This window comes from Heterocephalus glaber, unplaced genomic scaffold (assembly GCF_053883595.1).
Source record: "Heterocephalus glaber isolate CG9 unplaced genomic scaffold, H.glaber_assembly_v1.0 deba00000281, whole genome shotgun sequence".
Classification (NCBI taxonomy): Eukaryota; Metazoa; Chordata; class Mammalia; order Rodentia; family Bathyergidae; genus Heterocephalus; species Heterocephalus glaber.
The window spans coordinates 16,959,558-16,980,332 of record NW_028258139.1 but is presented as its reverse complement, the minus strand read 5'-3'; the positions used below and the strand labels follow the sequence as shown (position 1 = coordinate 16,980,332).

General features: G+C 48.3%; 1 protein-coding gene across 2 annotated transcripts in view; it reads right to left on the bottom strand.

Annotated features, from left to right (window-relative positions):
• Col22a1 (collagen type XXII alpha 1 chain) overlaps nt 1-6,022 on the bottom strand; it is a 254,572-nt gene extending 248,550 nt beyond the window's left edge. For both annotated transcript variants that reach the window (XM_021251585.2, XM_087187298.1), the window contains exon 1: nt 5,619-6,022. The gene's annotated coding sequence lies outside the window, so the exon portion shown is untranslated. The remainder of the gene's footprint in view (nt 1-5,618) is intronic.
• Nucleotides 6,023-20,775: the final 14,753 nt, after the last annotated feature.

The following is a 20,775-nucleotide window of genomic DNA, read 5'->3' as shown; positions in this document are numbered from 1 at the left end:
AGGCTCCCACAGACCTCATTTTTAGCACCACACAGGAAGTATTAGAAGCTACCTATTGGTCTGTGTTCACCACTGAGCTCCCCAGACTTGTGGACGACACCTCTGGTCTCTTTTCCTTGGTATTGTGCCTGGTCCGTTTCTTACTGGAGCCCTGCTTTACTACAAACCCACCTGCAGGCCCTAACAGTGTCGTATTTGTTTATTGACCAGAAACACAGAGGCCTAGGATGATGTCCATCTTGTTCCCCAAGCCCTTTCCCTGGTCTCCCACCCAGAGAAGCTCCAAAAAGCTTCTGAGAATGAGACAGCTAGCAAAGACCAGAGCCAAATTCAGCCCCAGGCTGGCCTCATGACCACACCAGGGCCCAGTCCGTGAACAGGCACCCTTGGCTCAGTGAGATCTCCAGCCTGGCCAAGGGCCAGGGGGCTAGGGTGCCTGGTAGGCAGCTGGGAAGAAGGGAGGGCATCCCTCACTTGGCTGGTATGTGAGGCATCACGCTGGGCATGAAAAAGGTCAATATGGCATCCAATTCTAACATCTCATTCACTTATCTAACTGTTATTTAAATGAAGTTGTAGCTTCATTGATGTGACACCTATCATGTACCAAGACTTGTATAGTGATTTCAAATCCTTGAGAAGCACTTGACTATAGCCATGTTTTAATTGCTTCCTTCAACAAAGATGTGCTGAGTCCCTAATGTGCCCAAAATTGTGCAAATGTTGGTTGATCAGAGCTAAGAAATGCAGAAATCAGAGGGGAAACAGACACTCTGACAGGTGATTACAGCAGTTGATGACAGAGGCCTTGGCAGGTGTGTGTGTGGGGGGGGGGGGTTCAAAGCCAGGACCCATCATGGTTAAGATATTTAGATGTTTTTTCAGAGGTCTGAGGACATCGCACCCCTGCCATCTTCTGCCTCTGTGCTGCTGGAGGTGGTAGGGGACACAGCATCGGTCCCCAGAAAGCTCAAGCAAGCATTAGACCAAGGATGACAATATACAACCTTTCCCTGAGCAGTGACTTATGAATGTCTCCTAAAAGCCAGCTAACTATGTTTTCAGTGATTGTTTATTATTGTTCCCAAATTCTTCAAGTGCTGGACTTCGATTGATATGTATGTTTGGAAACAGAGGACACTGCATAAAGGTATTTGCTAGAACGTTCCTACTGCTTAAATTGAGGGAAAACTGATACTACTAAGGAAGCTTGCTATTACTGCAGTTGTAACAAGATGCTTTCATTCATTAGAGAGCTTTATACTTCACAACTTTCTAACAAGGAATAGTTTTTGCAAAGGAAAACATGTCCAACTACCACATCTGCCTTTTCATCTGAATTATATATGTTTACCTTTATATAAATTATACACATTTACCTCATATTCATTTACATGAATTACATACATTTACATTTAATGTAGTCTGGAATGTTAAGAGCTAGGACCTTGTGTTAAGTTATGAATCCAAATCCCAGTTCTGCCGACTACCAGCCAGGGGCCTTCCTGTGCATAAGCCTCACTGTGTCTTTCCATAGAGTGAGACAGCGCAGCTAATGCGCAGGAGTGTGTGAGGCCTGGGAGAAAGTCTAGGATGCTGTCTATCCCAACTGTGTTTAGGCTTAGACAGGATTGGAAGACACATTATTTTTGTTTTCACAAGGCTAAAAATATGTCATGAGATGTGGATTTAATTAATGCCAAGTATGTCCAAAAGATTAAATAAGAACCAACAGATAAAAGTGGCAGGGAAAGAGCTTTTCTTTGGATGAAAGGAAGAACTTTTAACCACATATTCAACACTGCTCCGGGGCTGTGTTAGGAGGTAGCGATTTCTCTGATCCTTCAGGGAGCAGATGCCTGGAAGGGAGGTGCTGGGACTGAGCTGCAGGGTAAGGGGACCACACAAGGTGCCCAATGCACCCTGGAGTCCTCAGACAAACAGAGCCTGTGAGAGGTGTGACAATTTGGCAAAACCTTGTGTGGCCACCCTAAACTATATCACAGTGAAATTGCTGATTCTTTTCATTTTTATTTAATTGCAGCAGGAACTTTCAACATCAGATCTGTGCTATTAAGATTGTTAAGCATACAGTGTAGTATTGCGTTATCTTCTCATGATTTTGTACTGCAGATTTGAAGAATTTATTCATCCTAACTGAAGTTGACAGGCGTAAGTGAAGTCACATACCCATCTTAAAAATGAAATTTCCTCTGATTTATTGTTGTGGTTGGTTTGCTTTCCCTTGTCTTTGGGACCTTGTGGGTAGACTGTGTTCCCCACCACGTAGCTGCTGGACAGGCCTGGCCCACTGCTGCTCACCTGCTTCTGTACTTCCTTAGAGATAGTTCTAACCAAAAGGCGGGGTACATTCTGACCACTTTTTCAAAATTTAATTAAGATCCAAACTTAAAATAAAAATTACAAGATATCCTCATCTCTATCAGAAGATAGCCAGGATCAGCCAGAAGGAGCGAGGGCCTGGGAACTGGGAGCATAGAAACAAAGCCAGGTGGACAGAAATGAATTCAGATGGGGTTTGCAGCAGAGGCCTCTGTGTGGCTACTGGCAGGGCATCTTCAGGACCCCAGCAGATAGGTGGACTGCCCTCACACACACCCTGGAATCTGTCAAGTCTTCCCTTTGCTGGTGCCATGATGTCACCCCAGCATTTAACCTTTCACAAATGCTCAGCCATTAAAGTGTGCATGCCCTCTGACCCGGAAATCCTCTTCCCGGAGACTCAGTCATGTGAAGTGCATCATTAAGAGCAAAAGGCAAGTTACTGGTTTTGCTAAATAATAGGGCTGAGGAGTGGTCAAGCCATATCATTCATTTATTCATGTGGTTTTATCTGCTCATTGATTCCACAAGCCCTGTGGGAGATGGCCCCAGATACACACGGGGGGTCCCATATCAATCTGCCCTCTTGGCCTCAGATGACACCCCTCAACACACACAAACACACACACACACACACACACACACACACACACACAGTGCCTAGTGCTGGGTGAGGGACCAAAGTGTCAGCCCATCTGTCCCAGGGCTTCATGAGACCTGAGACCCCGCTCTGTCTCCACATGCAAAACAGGCAGGTCACTGCCATTCCACAGGCTTCTGTTTTCCTCATCTTTAGAATGGTGGAACTGTACTTTTCCCAGCTCACCAGATTTTGCAGTTGTATTTGCTGTGCAATTTGGCGTTGTCTTCATTTCTTTTCCCTTGGTGACACTGGGGATGCATTCAAGGCATTTCCACCAAGCTACATCCCCAGCCCCTTTTTAAGTAACATTTTATTTTGAGGCAGTGCCTCCCTAAGTCAGTAAGTTGCCCAGGCTGAACTCAACCTTGGGATCCTCCTGCCTCAACCCTCAGGTGTGCTAGGATCACAAGTGTGTTCCACCAGGCCCACTACTTCTTCAATTCTTGGACAGGGAATTGGCTAAGCAATCCTCAGGGAACTCCCCCACCCTAAGACTGCCCTGCCAGCCCCTCTCACATTCCAGCCCTCTTGAAGGCCTGTCCTGTTCTGAAGGAAAGTTTCCCCACTATAAGGAAAAGGTCCTTGTTGACACAAAAATGGTATTTGCTCCCTCCTCTGTCCATCTTTCCTACCTGTCCTCAGAGGAGCATTCCGACTCTCTGATTCTGGTTTGCAAAGTGAGACATGAGTGACACAGATGTCACTCGCAGTCCTGGCTCCCATTGGCACAGGCCAGCTGCCCCCATCAGGGCCAGCAGCACCACCACTGCAGATCAGAGGCAGGAGAGTGTGCGTGTGAGTGGGACTCAGAGCAAAGAAGGAGTGATGGGCCCTCAAGCTAGGAAATGACCTTACACACTCACCTGGGCCAAGCACTCAGGTTCAGACCAGCTCTCCACCCACCCAGTGAAAAGTGGCCATGCAACCTGCCTGAGGGACTCACGGTGGGAGGCTCACCACCTATGAGGCCATTCCCTCCCATCTCTGGACAGCTCTTTGAACTGAATCAGAATCTAGCACCCAGTGAAAGGTCCCAACTAGTGCTCCTAATTTCAATCTTTGGGGACTAAAAGACAGGTCAGTTGCCTCTTCTTCTTTAGGGCAACCCCTCCCAGGCATCAGGCCTAGCTGTATTCTCCCCACACCAGAGGATCCCCCTATGGCACTGTTTATTTTTCCACACAAGCCATGACTGCTGTTCCCGAGACCACCTCCTTTCCCTCCTCTGACCGCATCTGCCTTTATCTTACAAGTGGGACCAGGACAGAGGTACTTTGAACAAACTCCACAAAAACAGGTACAAACACACTTCCCCTCAAAACATTTTAAGAGTCCGTGGCCCCCTTGGACCCTCTTTATCCCATCCAGCGTCTTGCCTAAGAAGAGAAGCCCAACAGTATCTGATAACGACTTTTGTCTGCCCAGTCACAGAGCAACAAGAAGGTGTGGGAAGGAGAGGGCTGCAGGCTGTGAGACAGAAGCAGACTAAAGCACACTGCAGCCTGCCACCTTCCAGACACTCCACCTGTGACTTGCTCTGATCTGAGACGCTGTCATCTTCCTCTGCCAAATGGGAACATGGAGACTCCCTGGGTAGAATCATTTGGCTCAGAACAGCCAGACAAAGCCCCAAAGCCAGGACTGGACACTGAGACTGACAACCAACCTCCCACACTTCCCCCACACCTCATAGTATGCCCGGGGCAGTGCACCCCTCAAACGGATCCCCTAAGGAAATGGAAGTCCTGGAAAAGAACTTTCTGGAACAACTCTATGAACTAAGCTACAGGGGGTCTGAAGATGTGATCTTCAGTGTCTAAGATTTTGCCAGGCATAAATGGTCAACAAGAGACAGACAGGTGGGAGAGTAGAATGGACCTGTGTCCACAAGAAGTACCAGCCCTAGGTGTCGTGGGATGCAATGAGGGTCTGAGCAGGGGACCCTGCAGGGAGCCCCAGGACAGGCTTTGGGGTGGGGGCTCTTTCAGGGACATCTGATAAGCTTGTCTGCCTGTCATTACTGAGTCCATCCTTACCGGGGAGATGTGAAAGCACCCTGTCCAACAGCACGTCGAATTTAAGTTATGTTCCATCCACTGGGATGAGAAACTCTGGTCTGCTCTGGAATATCATATGCAGAAAAAACAATAAAAGACAAAACACCTCCTGGACTAGAGGAATTGGGAGAGGGGCAAAAATGCTCAATTAAGAAAGAGACCTAAATGCAGATCAAGAAAGCAAACTCCTGAGGCAGTCAGTGCAAAGCCAGCAGCAGGCCATTCTTCCCACCTCCCCACTTTTCTCTCCCATTCCACTCAACTTTCTTACAGGAAAGGTGAGAGAGGCAGGTGCGTCTCAACAACTTTCAGAGCAGTCACCCCAGGCAGGCTCTGGCACTGACGCCACTCTGCTCAAGGAGAATCAAGCCGGTGTGTTCCTGGGTTCGCTCCTGACCCCGTGAGGCCCAGGCAGAGCACAGAAGCAGTGTGCCAGACCTGGGTCACCCCGAAAGGGCTTCGGCAGGAAACTGAACCGCTCCCTAGCTCTCACCTACCCCTGTCCTGTGTGGTCTGGGGAAGGAGGAAGTAGGCTCCAGAAGCCTGTGCAATGGAGCAGGGGACTCAGGCCTTACCTGGCAGGAAGGCGCTCAGGAGTGCCAGCTGAGCTCCGGTTCTGGGCCCAGAGCCGCTGCAAGCAGGGTCCAGAGAAGATGCCAGCCTCAGACTCCTCTTGGGGGCCACCAGTCAGCAACCCACCTGCCCTTCCCCCAGATTCTAGCACTTTCGGTCTCTGAACAGGACTTAATAAAATATAAGTCTTTTCCCAGGCCAGGGTGCGGGGGTGGGGAGAGAGTGAGAGAGAGAGATTTAAAAGAAATAACTAAATATCTACAGCCAGAAGGTAAGGCTGGAAACTCACAGAATGGAATAGAAAGTGTGTGAGAAGCAGAAAAACAGGGAAGGGAGAAGATACTTCCGTGGGGAGAAGTGAGCAGCCCCAGCCGGCCAGGCTGCAGCCAAGAACAAAGCTGCCCTGAGCCTCCCCAGGGGCAAAGCGGCGCAGCGCTGGGATTCCCCAGCTCAGAGCGCGGGGGGCGGGGCGGCCGAGTGGGACGGGGCGGGGCCTCGGTCCCAGGGAAGGATGGGGGTGCCTGAGCGCGGGATCCGGAGCTCCTGGCCTAAGCAGAGGCCCGAGATGCTTTGGGGGGTGGGGGGAGGAGGTGGGGTACCAGGTGGGGGCGGGATAGTTTTGGATTCCAAGCTACAAAGAGGCTGCCGAGCGGAGCCCAGGAAAACCAAGCAACTCTGTCCAATTATAGACTAGCCCGGATATTCCGGTCCCCTTTTGAAATCCCCCCCAGAAGATGGAGGCAGCTGCTGCCGCCAAGTTCGGAAAGTTTGGGGCCCCAGAGAGGATGGAGAGGGGATGTGCTCTGTTCCTTGTCCCACACAGTCTCACCTGTCAGAGCAGCTGCCGCAGGTGACCCGCACCCCTGCAGCCCTGCAGCCCTGCATCCAAGCCCGGATGGGGAGGTGTGGATTGGGACCTTATCCTATGTATGGGCAAGGTGAGGACAGTGCAGTGCGGGCTCAGAGAGAGGCTTTGGCACCAGACCAGCAGGGAGGGGCCCGGGGTGACTTGAGGGGGACACTTGCCTCACCCGTGGGCTCCGTAGGCAGAGCAGGGCCAAGTGCTCCGCCTCCCTGGCCTTTTACTTTTTTTTCCCTTTCTGAGCCCCATCTCTAAAAATGGGCCAGGCAGGGTATTTTGAACCAGATGAGAACATGGCTTAATATGAACTCCCCACCCCCACTGGCTGTCTGTCTCCTAAAGGTGTCTTTATTTGGCGTCTGCTGGGTAGCAACTGTTAATAAACAGAATGGGGCTACTCTGTGACCCAGGGACTCTCAACAACCAGGCCCTGCTGCCCTGGTGCTTCATCTGCCAGCCGTCCTGTGGGGTTCCTGCCTCACGTGTCTGCAGATGCTCACCGGGGCAGTCACACAGTTGAGGCCCGCCGGGCACAGCAGAGGGCTCAAGACTGCACCAGCCCTGTCCTGGGAATGGTGGACTGAGGTGAAAGCAGGCAGATGCACGTGGAGAGGGACAGACAGGGACCACTCCTGCGTGAGGAGGGCACATGGCTCAGTCCCTTAACAGGAAGTCCCAGCGTGCCCTGCAGGAGCCCAAGGGTCTAGTCTGTAAGACAAAGGACGACCAGGAGCTCCCTGGGGGCTGGGCTCTGGGCAGATGGAAGGCTGGGGCTTGGAGGAGCTGTGATGGGGCTGGAGACCTGCAGAGGAGTGTGGACAGGTTCCTGCAGACCCCAGGGTCCCTGAGGAGCCCTGGAGAGACAGGGACAAGGTACGGCCAGTGGGGCTGGGGTGTGATGAAGGCAGGGAGGTGACCTGGTCACAGGTCAGAGAACATGAGGTCTGGAACTTCACAGAGAGAGACAGACAGACAGAGGTGTCTTGGGCTCTTACTAGTCTATCCTTGTAGCCACAGGTGAAACGAGGTCTCTAAAGAGAAAGGAATTTGAGGTTCCTGCCGCAGATAACCACAGGTTAATGTTTTTTAATTTAATTCAGCATTGATTGAGCACCTACTGATATCAGATCCTGGAGATGGGAAGCTAGCTAGGATCTAAATCATACCTGGAGACAATCATTGCCTGGAGGAAAAATACATCACCTCTCTGCTTGTGAATAACAGGAGAGGTGAGGTGGTGGCAGTGACCAGCCTCCCAGAAAAGGGACAAGGGTCCCACTGTGAAGACAAGCTTGGCACAATGGGGCAGCCCCAGCCCGTCCCAGACCAGCCTCCCCCTCTGAGCACCCTTGGGATCAAACCAGGGCCCTGCTGTGGGGGTGGGACCATCCCTGCCCCACCCCACCACCCAGGCCCTGCACTGCCCTCCTGTCCTGGCCTAGCATCTCCCACACATCACAGCCCCAGGCCGACGGGCAAAGCAGTGCATCCCGTGGGCAGCAGGGCAGGGCGTGCGGCCTCCCCATCCCTCTGAAGGTTGCACCTCCTTCCCTTCTCCTGTGAACTGTTGTCGAGAAACCCAAAGCATACATCATTTAGGAGCAAAATGAAAATAGACTTTGTGGAGAGGGAAGGAGTTCTGGGAATGGGGGAGATGGAGAAGAGAGGAGGGAAAGGGAAGTGAAATGGATCATGACGTCATATACGTATCCACCACTTGCCCACCATGAATGTATTTATTATGTATCACGACCTATACTAATAAAAAAGGGAATTTTTTATTATTGTTAATTAACTCATAATAATTTTGCTTGTTTGCGGGGCACAGGGTGATGTTGCCCTACCTGCATATCTTGTGCTGCTGCTGGCTAGGGAACTAGGATGAAGACCTGGCCTGGCTAGAGCCCCCCATTGTGCCTGTGTGGTGGGCAAGCTCCCCCACGTCCCCTCACCCTGAGAGCTCCAGGACAGGCAGGACTATGGTACCCGCCAGCACTGCCTCCGGGCCCTGCTCCCTGTATGAACTCCCTGGACCGAATGTCTTCACCTTGAACATACAGTGCTCTGCAGCTCTCTGAGATACCCACCTTGTGCCCATCTCTGCCCTGAGAAGCCCTGAGACTGAAGGCATCAGGAAGGGTCTGGAAAGCCAATTCCAGAACACTCTTGTCTAACTCCCTTCCCCTTCTGGACTCTTTTTCTGCCAGGATGACAAAACGTTCAAATATCTGAGATGAATTCAACAGAAATCAGAAACCCACATATATATCATCATACTCCCAAATATGTGGATATGCATTTCACAGAGCGTAAGAAAATGTCCCCTAGGACTCAATTTTTTCCTCATTTCTATCACTCATACTAGCACTGTGGTAATTAGCGTCAAAGGTAAGTTTAGCAGAAGCCCTTCACAGTAGGCATTGCTCAGTGGGAACTGGAAACTGTCCATATCTGTCCTGGGTGTCCTGCTCAGGTGTCCCCAAGGCCGGAGTCAGGTGACAGCAGGCTGCATTCCCTTCTGAAGTCCTGAGGAGGAAGTGGTGGCCAGACTTCTTCCGGCTATTGGCAGCCCTGGTTCAGTCCTTGCCACGGTGGAAGCCACAGCCCACCTGCGGGCCAGGGTCTGCTTTCAGCTTCCAGAAGCTACCCCCTCCCACTGGGGCTCCAGGAAGCCCTTGGCTCTCTGTCTCTCCCAGGTCTGAAGAGAGTGGCTTTCCTTGTCTTCTGCTCTCTTCTGCCACCAACCAGATTCCAGCTTTTACAGACTCAGGTGAGTACATTAGGCCAACCTGAAATAGCTCTAGGTCAAGGTCACCTGCTCCAGGTAGCACACCACAATAAAGGGAAGCATCATCACCACCTTCCAACATCCCCCCAGAGATTCCAGCAGGAAATTTTCTAAAGGTCCACATTCTGCCTATGATTCTCTCTGAAAACTTCACACTCAGCCAGGCACAGTGGTGCATACCTGTAATCCCAGCTACTCAGGAGGCTGAAGCAGGAGGATCATAGGTTTAAGGCCAACCTAAGTAATTTAGCTGGACCTTGACTCAAAAAAGTTTGTTAAGGGCTTGGGATGTAGCTCAGTGATATAGTGCTTGCTTAGAATGTGTGAGGTCCTGGGTCCAACCTCCAGCACTATATAAATAAACAAACAAACAAACAAACAAATAACCTTTTCACTTATAGAAATTTGTAACTCTTCTTTTCCTTCTGATTTAAAAACAATTGTTTGTTTCCTGCATGTTTGTTTGACTTTAATCTCTATGAAAGCAGTAAATATATCTTTTTGTTCATTACTATATTCCCATATCTGGCGGAATGTTGGATATGGGAAAGGTCTCAACAATATCCGTGGAAAGTAAGAAGAGATGAGCAAAAGAATGAATGATGAATAGGGAGAAAGCTGCCTTCAATCAGATGTGAGATTGACCTCTTAAGATACACAGACCTACTGGGCTTGGTGGTGCACACCTGTAAGCCCAGCACTTGGGAGGCAGAGGCAAGAGGACTGCTGTGAGTTCAAGGTCAACCTGGGCTACATAGTGAGACCCTGCCTCAAAAACCAGAACAAAACGAAAAGATACTCAGCCTCAAGCAGTTAAATAATATGAATGTAGCAGAAAAGTGATGGGACCAAATGCATGGACAGCAAGGACCATTCCCCAGAGAGGACAAATGCCAGATGCCTGTGAGCTACCTTCTTTGGGCTGGAGGCTGCAAGTATGGGGGCAGCAGTAGCCCAAGAATAACTCTTCCTTGGCAGCCCAATTCTGATTTGAGTTAGTTCAAGGGCCTAACTCCGCCAAGACTCAGTTTCATCATCTTGGAGTTCAGATTTTACCACCCCCTGCAAGGATATGGGGGAGGAGGACAGTAATGAAGACAGCAGGTGCTCATTAAATTGTGGTCATCTGGATCTGCCAAGAGCAGTGGAGGAAGCCAGATGGACAGTGCTTCCTCTGTTTCTTGGATTCTCATGATCTACTTGGATAAATGAGGAATAAAACATGATAAAATAAATAGACATATGCAACTGCACACAATTAGGGGGCATCATAAGCTTCTTGTTGGCTCCTAAGACTTAAAAAAAATAACAGGAACAAAAAGGGAAAGCTGGCTTAAGTGGCGGGGAAAGCTTTCTGGCAACATGGGACTTTCGATTTTAATTTGAAATAAAAGTATATTCATTGGACAAAAAGTCATGAAACTATTGAGAAGGGAAGCTAAGACACACATACTCCTATTACCAAAAGTCATTGTTTAGGCTCCTTCCAGATTGTTTCCTATGAATAACAAATAAAGAATAGCGAGCTGCAGAACTTTGCCCTTTCACGTTGCACCCAAGACTCTTACCCTATGTTATTTTTCCTAAGGATGGATGGCAATTATCTAAAGACTCCTCTGGAGCTGACATATCCTGTCACCCCCTTATTAGGAAAGGACGTCTAAGTTGAATTTAAGATTCTTGACAGAGTCCAGGGAAAGGGAACTTAGGAAGTACAAGTTTGAGAAAGTTTTTCAGAGAGCAGGAGGTCCTGCTGGTGGGGAACAAGGCAAAGGTCTTGACTGGAGTTCCACAGGGAAGACTGCAAACCGGTGACTCTGCTGGAAGCCAGGCCTTGAAGCCCACCAGACGCACACGTCTCATAAACCCTGCAGGCTGTCACGCAGGACAGAAGCTTGGAGGAAGTCATCACATTTTATTTCTTCATTTCAGCCAGTCAAGAACTCAAGGCAGGGCCAGGGATTTAGCTCAGTGGTTTCGCCACCTGCTGCACAAGTGCAAGGACCCGAGTTTGATCCCTGGAACCAAAAAACAAAAGAACTCAAGAGAGAGGAGTCCACAGTGGCTTTTCCCAGGGTGGATGCTGATCAAGTGCTGAGAACAGAAGTTTCTGCTCCAATCTCTGCCTCTGCTGTCTTCCCAAAGGCCAGGCAACGAGGCCACACCTGACTGGGAAAAATGGAGTTTAGACATTTCAGTCTCTGCGTGGGCATGACTTTCAGCTTCATTTACTCACACCAAGACACCGGGGAAGCCTCCCTACCCTCACTCTCCTCCATCCCATCCCCATGCCCCACCACCTCACATCCATTTCCCTCTATATGGCCATGTGCCTTTGTCCCCTGAAGCATGCACCCTCTTTGCCCACGCTCCCATAACTACCCTGTCCTTTGATTGCTCAGTTCTTGCAGGAAGGACATTCTCTTGGGAACATGACCTATGTCACCCTCCTCCGAATTCCCTTGAGCCTAGTGTCCACAAGTCCATGAACTTCTAGAAGACATGGTTTTATGTAGCCCACCTCTACTTTCCATTCCCCACACAGACCCTGACCTAGACAAGTCTTCAGTAAATGTGATCCTCTACAAAACAGATTAGATATCTGACAGTCTCCCTAGCCCGATTCTCAGCCTAGCCTAAAACATTAGCTCCACAAGGGAGGGAATGCTTGCTGCTTTGTTTACTATTGAATGCCTACATCTGAGAAAAATGTTGAGCACTTGGTGGGCACTTCTGTACATCTATGTACGTTGAAGGAATGAATGTAATGGGTTGTATACCTATTTCACAGCCATTAGTCCATTACATTTTCAATTGGCTCTATAAGCTGAGCCCTGTGGGAACACATCTTTCGTCCCAGCACTGACGGAGGCTGAGGTAGAAGGACCAAAAGTTCAAGTCCTGCCTGGGTAATCTAGTTAGACTAAGTCTCAAAATAAAAAAGTAAAAAGGGTTGGGGGTGTATTTCAGTGACAAGAGTATCCCCGGGTTTGATTCCTGACACCAAAAAACAAAAAGGTTCTTTACAGGTTTGGAGTTTTTCTCCTCCAACTGGATATATAACTTTGTGGGGCAGGGGGGATGTGGGTCTACCACAACAGCTAGGAAAATTGCTGTGTGCACAGGAGCTGCTTACTCGATACAAGAATCAATTACATGCTAATTTATTCATTTATAATATTAATTTCTCTTAGGTCATTGAAGAGAAAGTTTTGTGCTTTTATCTGCTTCTTCAGAAGAGAGATTCTCTTTTTGTCTATGACTTCTATTCTGAGTAACATTTTAGATTCTTTGAAGATTACAATACACAGTGTATGAACTATTGTTATGCTCTATCTTGTTATAAAATTTTGCTTTATTTTTTTCATGGAAATAAGAAGAGTGGTTTTTAGATATTTACTTCATTGATACCCACTTGTATTACATTCCACTAAACAAAAGAATTAATTTATTTTTCCAAATTATAAGTGTTAGGTTTTTAAGCTCCTTAGAGATCAGTTACAACTATCTCTTAAACCCATTTTACAGAGATGAAAACTTGAGCAGATTACCTTAACATAACAATTTCTTCTAGAATAATAAGCATTCTATGATATTTTACTTGGTGAAACTGGCTTCGGTTTTATTATATTTATTCCTTTAGAAGAAGATCAAATTAATCATAGAAATATTCCTACTTACATTTGTAAAATTATGTACTTTTCATTTAAAAATCGATACAGTACTAGCAAACACATGAAGTTAGGTTTGCAATGTTTCTTGAGCTCTTGGAGCCAGATCCTTCCTGTACAGGACAGATACTCACAGCCACTCGGGACCCTTAATTTCTCAATGCCACATGTCTCTTGTCCTGGACCTGGGTCCCAGGAGGCCAGCCAGGGTCAGCCAGCAGCCAGCATGCCGAGAGGGCCCAGGTAAGGACCAGGATGTCCACACTTTCATGTGAAGTGTGCGAATGGACATGGCTGTGACTGAGTGTGTTTTCCCAGGAGCAGGCAGGTGGTCTTCTCTGCTTTCAACTTCAGTGGTAAAATCACCACCTTTTCCAACTGCAACCCTAGCCACAGTTTTCTCTGAAGTGCAGGGTGGACAGTGTTTGCCATGGAAGATCTGCTCCAGGAGATCTGGTCGACCTCTTCTCTCCACCTGGACAGGATGTTCTCCCACAAGCTACCAAAGGCGCCTTTGAGAAAGTGAATCCTATCTCTCTGACCTGCTGGGTTTGCCTCTGGCTGCCCTACTCGCTTACTCTAAAGTTGAAAAACCAGTCTCCATACTCCACTTCCAGCAGCCCTGCCTACCTGGCTGCTTCCCCTGGACCCCCTCTCTGAAGCTCTACCCTCAGGGGTCTCCTTCTCTTCCCTCAAACCCAGAAGGCCCCTTTATCTGGACTTCCTGTGCCTGAGCCCTCCTCCAGTGTTCTACTGTCTCTGTTCACATGGGGTTCAGGTCAACGACCCCTCTTAGCAGAGCCTTTGTGCCAACCCATCTGACCAGCCCTCACCTTTCTCTGCTCCCTGCTGCTGGGTTTGTGGGTTTTTCAAAGCCCTTAGAGCTGATGACATGGATTTTATGTTTATGTGTTTATTCTTTTGCTTCTCAGCCAGGAATAAGAAAAATTCCATCACTGCTGTGTTCCCAGGATAATGCCTGGCCCAGAACATGGGAGAGCTGCTGAGTGACTAAACTTAGCCATTGATCTAATGTCTCCTCCCAGGACTCTCTACCTTCTCCAGGAAAATGCAGGATAACAGTGTGGACATTAATGACCATTGGTCATGCACCTGTGTGCCAGAGACACTTTCAGGCTCTGTATGGGCATTTTATCCCCACTGTGCACCCAGCTGGCAGGATAGCACTGCCATTCTTGGTTCAGAACTGTGGAAATAGAGATTTGGAGCTGGGGATGAACCAGCTCGAATTGCTTGGCTTGAAGAGGCACAGTCTGACTCCAAGTCTGGGTCTGTTTCCTGCAGAGATTTGAACTTTCTTCTATATGCTGGCCTGAAAAATGACTTAAAAGTTTCATTTTTAGCACTAAGAATCTCTGATTTCCTAAAAGTTAGTTGGAACTGTCTACTGGAAACCAAATTCTGGTTTCCTGGCAACCTAGAATCTCCTTCCTAGTAGGTCTTGCCCCAGGTTCCATTCAGAATATCTCAAGCAAAGAGGCAGTGCCACTGGCTGGTGTTGAGACCCCACTGAAGCCCCTTAATAAACCCCTGGGTCAGTGGTCAGTTTCTTCCCCTGTATCTTCCCCCTGTGTCCCAGGATTCCTTGTTTTAGACATCCAATCAGTTCCATCAAAGACTTCTTCCCCCTACTGAGTCCCATCCTAAGACTCCTGGGCATCCCAGGGGTGATTTCATGGTATATGCCCATGGATCTGCCCTGGGGTCTCATCATCTCAGTTTGCCACATCTAGAGTTACAAGAGAAAAATAGTGAGTTTCAGAGGTCAGTTTGACCTGTCTTGGAGATAGGAAAAAGCCAAGCCATTCCTTGATTTTGAAATCAGTTAAATGGCATGCAGTGATTAAACACAACCAGAGAAGCATCAATAAGAATGGCAATAATTATACTCCCAGGGATGTATTACTCGTGATCATAGGTGTATTCCCAAATATGCTGAGTTCAACATTGCTTATAAGAAAGAAACTTTTGCAATACTCAAAATGTTCAACACTAAGGGTTTACTTAAACAAATGATGGAATCATTTAACTGGTGAATAAAGCTTATGTTCACAAATGTTGAGACCTTCATTTTACATTCATAATGTAAAATAGGAAAAAAAATAAAGCAAATCAGTACAAACGAATTACCTATTTCGTCTTCCAAAATTCATTGCTGAGGCTATTCTTTGTAGTTTTCCTGCATTTTCTATGCAGTCAAGATGTCTAATTTGGTTTAGACACAGACATGTCTTATAATAATACAGAATGGAAATACAGTGGCTATACTTGTATCTGTAGTTTCATTTCCTCACCTAACGCTACATCTTAGGCGCCCACCAACTCCAGTTTCTTTAGACCTACCTCATGCTGTTAATGACTGCCTTGTGTTGCTCTTGTTTATACTTTCATTCCACAGATGTTTGATGCTCTTCCTGAGCCAGACACTGGAGTAGGGAGAGTTTCACTAAGCTTAGTGTACTGTGATTTCCTTTATGATTCCTCAACTGATACATGCTTATTCCCCTTTATTTAGTTAAAATATGCTGCAATAAACAACACTTTATATACAGTTAGCCTTTTGAATCCTCAAGTTTCACATGCTATGGATTCAATCAACTGGGAATTGAAATTTGAATAAATTTCCACTAAATATATACAAATATTTTCTTATCATCATTCCCTACACAATATAACAACTATTTAAATAGCATCTACATTATAATAGCTATTATAATGAACATTAAAGGATATAAGAGAAAGCATATATGTTATCTGTCAATACTACACCATTTTATGTAAAGGACTCGAGCATTGCAGATTTTGGAATCCAAAGTAGTCTTAGAACCAAGCCCCTGCAGATATGGGGAGAAAACTATGTATCTCACTCTGTTGTGTATCTGAGTTGGGGAGGGGTTACCTAGAAGTAGCCCTAGGTGGACAAAAGGAATACATAATTTAAATCTCGATAGATGCTTTTTTCTCAAATGTTTTAAGTATTAGAGCCTGACGTCGAAATATGAGCTTTATACTGGGCAGGACAAAAGCCACAGGGGTCTTCGGAGCTATGAGGCTGATTCACAAGTTGGTGAAATGAAGGAGCCACATCTACATTTCCACAGGCTGCTATTTGCAGCATACTCATCAACTGCACTTGCAGGATGTATAATAGATGTTCCACGGATGTGCTTGAAATAAAGGAATTGAGGAATGTGGAAAGCACTATTATCCCCATTGTAAAGGTGAGAACACTGAATCTCGAGATGGTAGAGACTCGCTTGAAGCCTAACCAGCAGGGAGCACTGTACCCAGAAGTAGATCTGTGTCGTGGGCAGCAGCTCAGAGGCTGAGTGGACCAGGGCCCGGGGGGGCCAGGGACAGCGTTGCACATCTACCACCCTTTGGGGGCCTCCTCTGCAGTGAGAGCTGGGAAAGCCAGGTAGAGAAATAATCATGTCTGAACTTGCCAGAGACAGTCCTGGCCACATGGAGTGGCATCAGCCCTCCTTCTTGCTCAAGAAAGATAAATCCAAGGGCTGGGGATTTAGCTCAGTGGGTCTGCCACCTGCCTCAAAAGTGCAAGGTCCCGAGTTCGATCCCTGGTACAAAACAAACAAACAAAGATAAATCCACTTTCCTAAATCCCATGCCTCAGTCTGTATTGTAGGATTACACATCCTTCCCTCTGCTCTGCAAACGTCATTGTCCTGGCCTCTGGCTTAGCAGTATCAATTATTCTGACAAACTGCCCGTGCACACATGCCCAGCCTGGAGTTATGCTCACTCACTTTTCCCTGGGAGAGGGAAAGGCTCCTGACAAATATTCACAGAGAGAAAGTAACCAGGTAAGAGGCTGCTTCCTGGGTGACCTTAGACCTCAGGATACCTGGACATGAGCAGAGCTAGAAGGAGTTTTGCTGCTGTCAACAGCTGAGAGTGTTCAGAGACTTCTCTTTGAACCCCTGTTCCTCCACTTGGCTGTGTGATTTTGACAAAGCTGCACAATCTCTGGCCCTACATGGGGCAAATGTGGGGCTCAAGGATATTCAATGCAGCTTCCAATGGTAAATGAATCGCTTGTGTGAAGTTAGCCCCAAGTACTGGCATCATTGAAGTCCCTAGAAAAGTTAGTCACTGCCCTCTTACAGAGCTGGCAAGTCTTAGTAGTCTCTATGTGGGGTGCATGCAGCCCTGGGTGTGAAGAAGCATGGGCACACAGAGAAAAGACAAAGCAGCCCTTGGCTAGAGCAAGTTTAAGGTGACTTGGCTGGGTCCCAGCTCTCAGACCAGGGACCCACAGTCCTTGCTTTCCTGGGCCAGCATCAGGTGTGCACTAGCAACTGCCACCTGCCTGGTTCTGCTCATGCCCAATCCACTACATACAATGTCTGTTACACTTATTTTGCTTTTGTGTGATATTTCAGACCAATTCAAACATGGCTTTTCTCTGACTTCGCCTCTACCTTATCCAATATTTTACAGAATCAAACGTGGGGGCTTTGTTTATCTCCTTATGATAGATTTCTTTTTATTATCTGTTGCTTTCTGTTCATGTAATACTTTACAAATTTCACTTGTAGGCTGTCTTATGATGTTCATGTGGTGTTACTCAGAGACAGGCCCACACATGCTGTACAAAATAAGCTATATGTGCTCCTCTCTTGTCTGCAGCAGCAAGGTGCCTTTTGGAAAGCACTGCCCTGGAACATGATAGCTGGACACGATGGCAGCAACTGCAGGCAATTCATTGTCCAGGTCTAGGAGGTCTCCACCAACCTCACCACACTGCTGAGGGTGGGGCTCAGAGGTCTGGGCGGAGCCTCATAGCTGCTCTTTGACAGAGCCTTGAATGATTCCAGTGCAACCACCTTTGCACCGCACTTAGGAGAAACAGCCTCAGTTCCTTCTTTTCCCTTCCAGATGACGAGGGTGATGGCAGAGAGGGAAGGAGCTTTGTCCGAGTTCACAGCTGGGATGCAGCATCTGACACTGACCTTGGGGTTTGCAGAGCACAGGCCCACTCTTCCTCCTTGCCTTCAGCGTGGGGGCCCAGAACGGCAGCCTAAAGCTGGGTTTGCCTGCTTTCCAGGTGGCGGCACCCACACTGAGGAGGGCATTGAAGAACACACAAGAATGGAGAGCTCCTTGCTGACACTGGAGGGGCCACCAAAACAAACTCAGCCTGGGAGTGGATGCTAGGGATCCTGTGGAGCCGAAATGCTTCCTGTGTAGAGTCAGGGGTAGACTGAGCAGCAATGCAGAGACCCTTAGTAACTCAGAGACCCTTTCTTGCTGCCCTGGTCCAACCAGCAGCAGGAGGCCAATCATACAGGAGAAATTCGGAGGAAGGAGAGGGGACAGCTTTAAGGAGTGAGCAAGCAGATGTGGTTAGTAGTAGAACAAATAAAATGCTTCCAATCCGGGAGAAAAAGCGCTGTTGGGAAAGATCTTCTAAAAGGCTGTGGGCAGCACTGCTCACAAATCTGGCCGTCCATCCGGAGCACTTCCTGACCGGACACCCCCAGCTCCCAGCCCCCCGCCCTGCCCCCAACACCCACCAGGGCCCTCCCCAGCTTCTACACCCAAGTCCACTCACCTCTCCTGCTGAGCACCTATTCTCCCTTCTGATCCAAGCTACACTGAGCAGGTTAACCTTGGAAATGACCTTCAGATTCAAAGCCTGTAAGATGAGGCCAAACTCGGAACGGAGAAGCCGTGGGAAAGCAAAGGCCTCAAAAACCAAAGAGTGGATGCTGTCTCCCATGCTCAAGGCAAGACGTACCCTGCTCTTTCTTCTGTGCTTAAAGGCGCCCTTCTTTCTCCAGGGACAATACAGAGAATGGGGCTGGGATTCCAGGCTGGGTGGGACATTCTTGCATTGTGTAGTCACAAAGAGGGGTTTTCCGTGGGCCACGGGCCGCTCAGCATGGCGTTCACATAGCTAAAAAGGCTTTGTTGGGGAGGGGCTGGGGTCCTCCGGGCCGTTCTCAGAAAACAGTTCACTAGGCTGTCTGTCCCCCGGAACAGAAGGTGGTGGGGTGCTGAGCCCCGGGTGCTTCTGAGCAAAACTCCTACCATGGGAGGCTTGTGATCTCAGCATGGAAAGACAGGGCCACTCAGGGCTGGGCCCACAGCTGGGTGACACAGGGCGGCTGGCTTTCACACCAAGCCAGTTTCCCTCAGTTTCCACACCTGTAAAATGAGAGAGCTTTACCACTCTGAATTCTCTTTCAATTTGAAAATATTCTGTCCAAGTCTGGCCGTCAATTATACAGTCCCTCTTGTAAAATGAAGAGTCAGAATGCCTTATTCAGAAAATAAGAAAAAAATGCTGTCCAAGCTACTGAAATATAAAGGTTTCCACACTTACGCAATCTCTCTTGAATTGTTATCGTTGTGGGTTTTATTTGGTGTTTAATATTTTTCCGTGTAAGGAAAAGCTAAAAGTTTACATTGTCGAGTTTCATACTGTGTATTGCCAGTTTTACATGCAAATAGGAGAGAGTTTTAACTCACGTGTAAAAAGACCAAAATCACAGAATTTGAGTCTGTGACATGCATATGTGTTTTCAGTTTGCCAGACGGTGGACGTACTGCACAGAACTAACTCAGTCATTTCCATTTCACTGGTTGTCCTGTGTATATTCTGTCACACTCACCTTCTGCCTGTGCCCAGTAAGGAAGGACTGGGGGACAGGAGCCCTGATTTGCCCTTAAGTCCTTTGCCTTCTGTCACCAATTTCAGCATAAGTAGGGAAGCAATTGGATAAGCAAAGGTTGCTTGGATGCCTGTGATTCTGAGAACACCATGGGCTTCTTGTGTTTGAAACAAATTCTGTTCCAAGGAGATGAGATCATGGCCCTTCCAGCTCTGTGACCAAGGCTCGTATGGCAGCCCACCTCGGGGTCCCTTGGGTCTTACACAGCTCCTGAGCATCTGAGCAAGACACTGAAGGACACAAAGGGAGGAGATGAATAGAAGCACATCTGTGGCCACAGGCATCTGTGTCCCACCAGACTTTACTTACAAGACATAAATTCACAGATAAAATTGCTAAGGATTTTGAGACAGTGACAGCAGATTTCACCGCCCCTCTGAGCCTATTCCTTTCAGAGAGTGGGCTGCAGAGGCTGCCAGATGATCGCTGAGCAGATGCGAGGACAGGACTCCAGGGTCAGGCTGGGAAGACTCCTTGCTCCGGCGGCCTGGGGGCCTCCCTGGTCACCCAGGGCTACAGGCCAACTTGGGCCTAGACCAGAAAGGCCAGCAGGGGTTCCAGAGGGGAGGCCAGGCAGGTGCAGAAAGAAGCAAAAGAAAAGTCCTTCGAAGAGTGCTGTCCAGACTGAGGGGGAGCGGTCCCCCAGGGCTGCGGGGGCCGACTCCTGATGGGTGTGCGCCATCTGGTGGCCTGAGTGGGCAATGGTCCCTGCCCTGGGCTGTGGCCCCTTTAAGCCAGTATAGGTCCCATGTGCCCAGTACTGCCATCGGAGGGGTCACATGGGTGGGGGTATACATGAGGCAAAAGGCTGTGGAGATGAGGTTGGCTCTACTTCTACCATATGACGGTGAGTCTTAGGTGTGTCCTCTGCTGAGCCCGCTCTTCCAGATGTGTGGTCAAGCATTACTCTGCGTGTTTCTGGAAGAGGGTTTCCAGATGACATTACCATTCAATAACCAGGCACTTTGAATAAAGCAGACTGTCTTTCCAGGTGTCAGTGGCCTCATCCCATCACCTGATGTCCCTAGTGGGAAAGAAGGCAGACTTCCCTTGAGCAGAGGGCTCTCTGGTCTGGGGTCCCTGGACTCCATCATGGAGCGTTGGTTCTTTCCAGCCAGA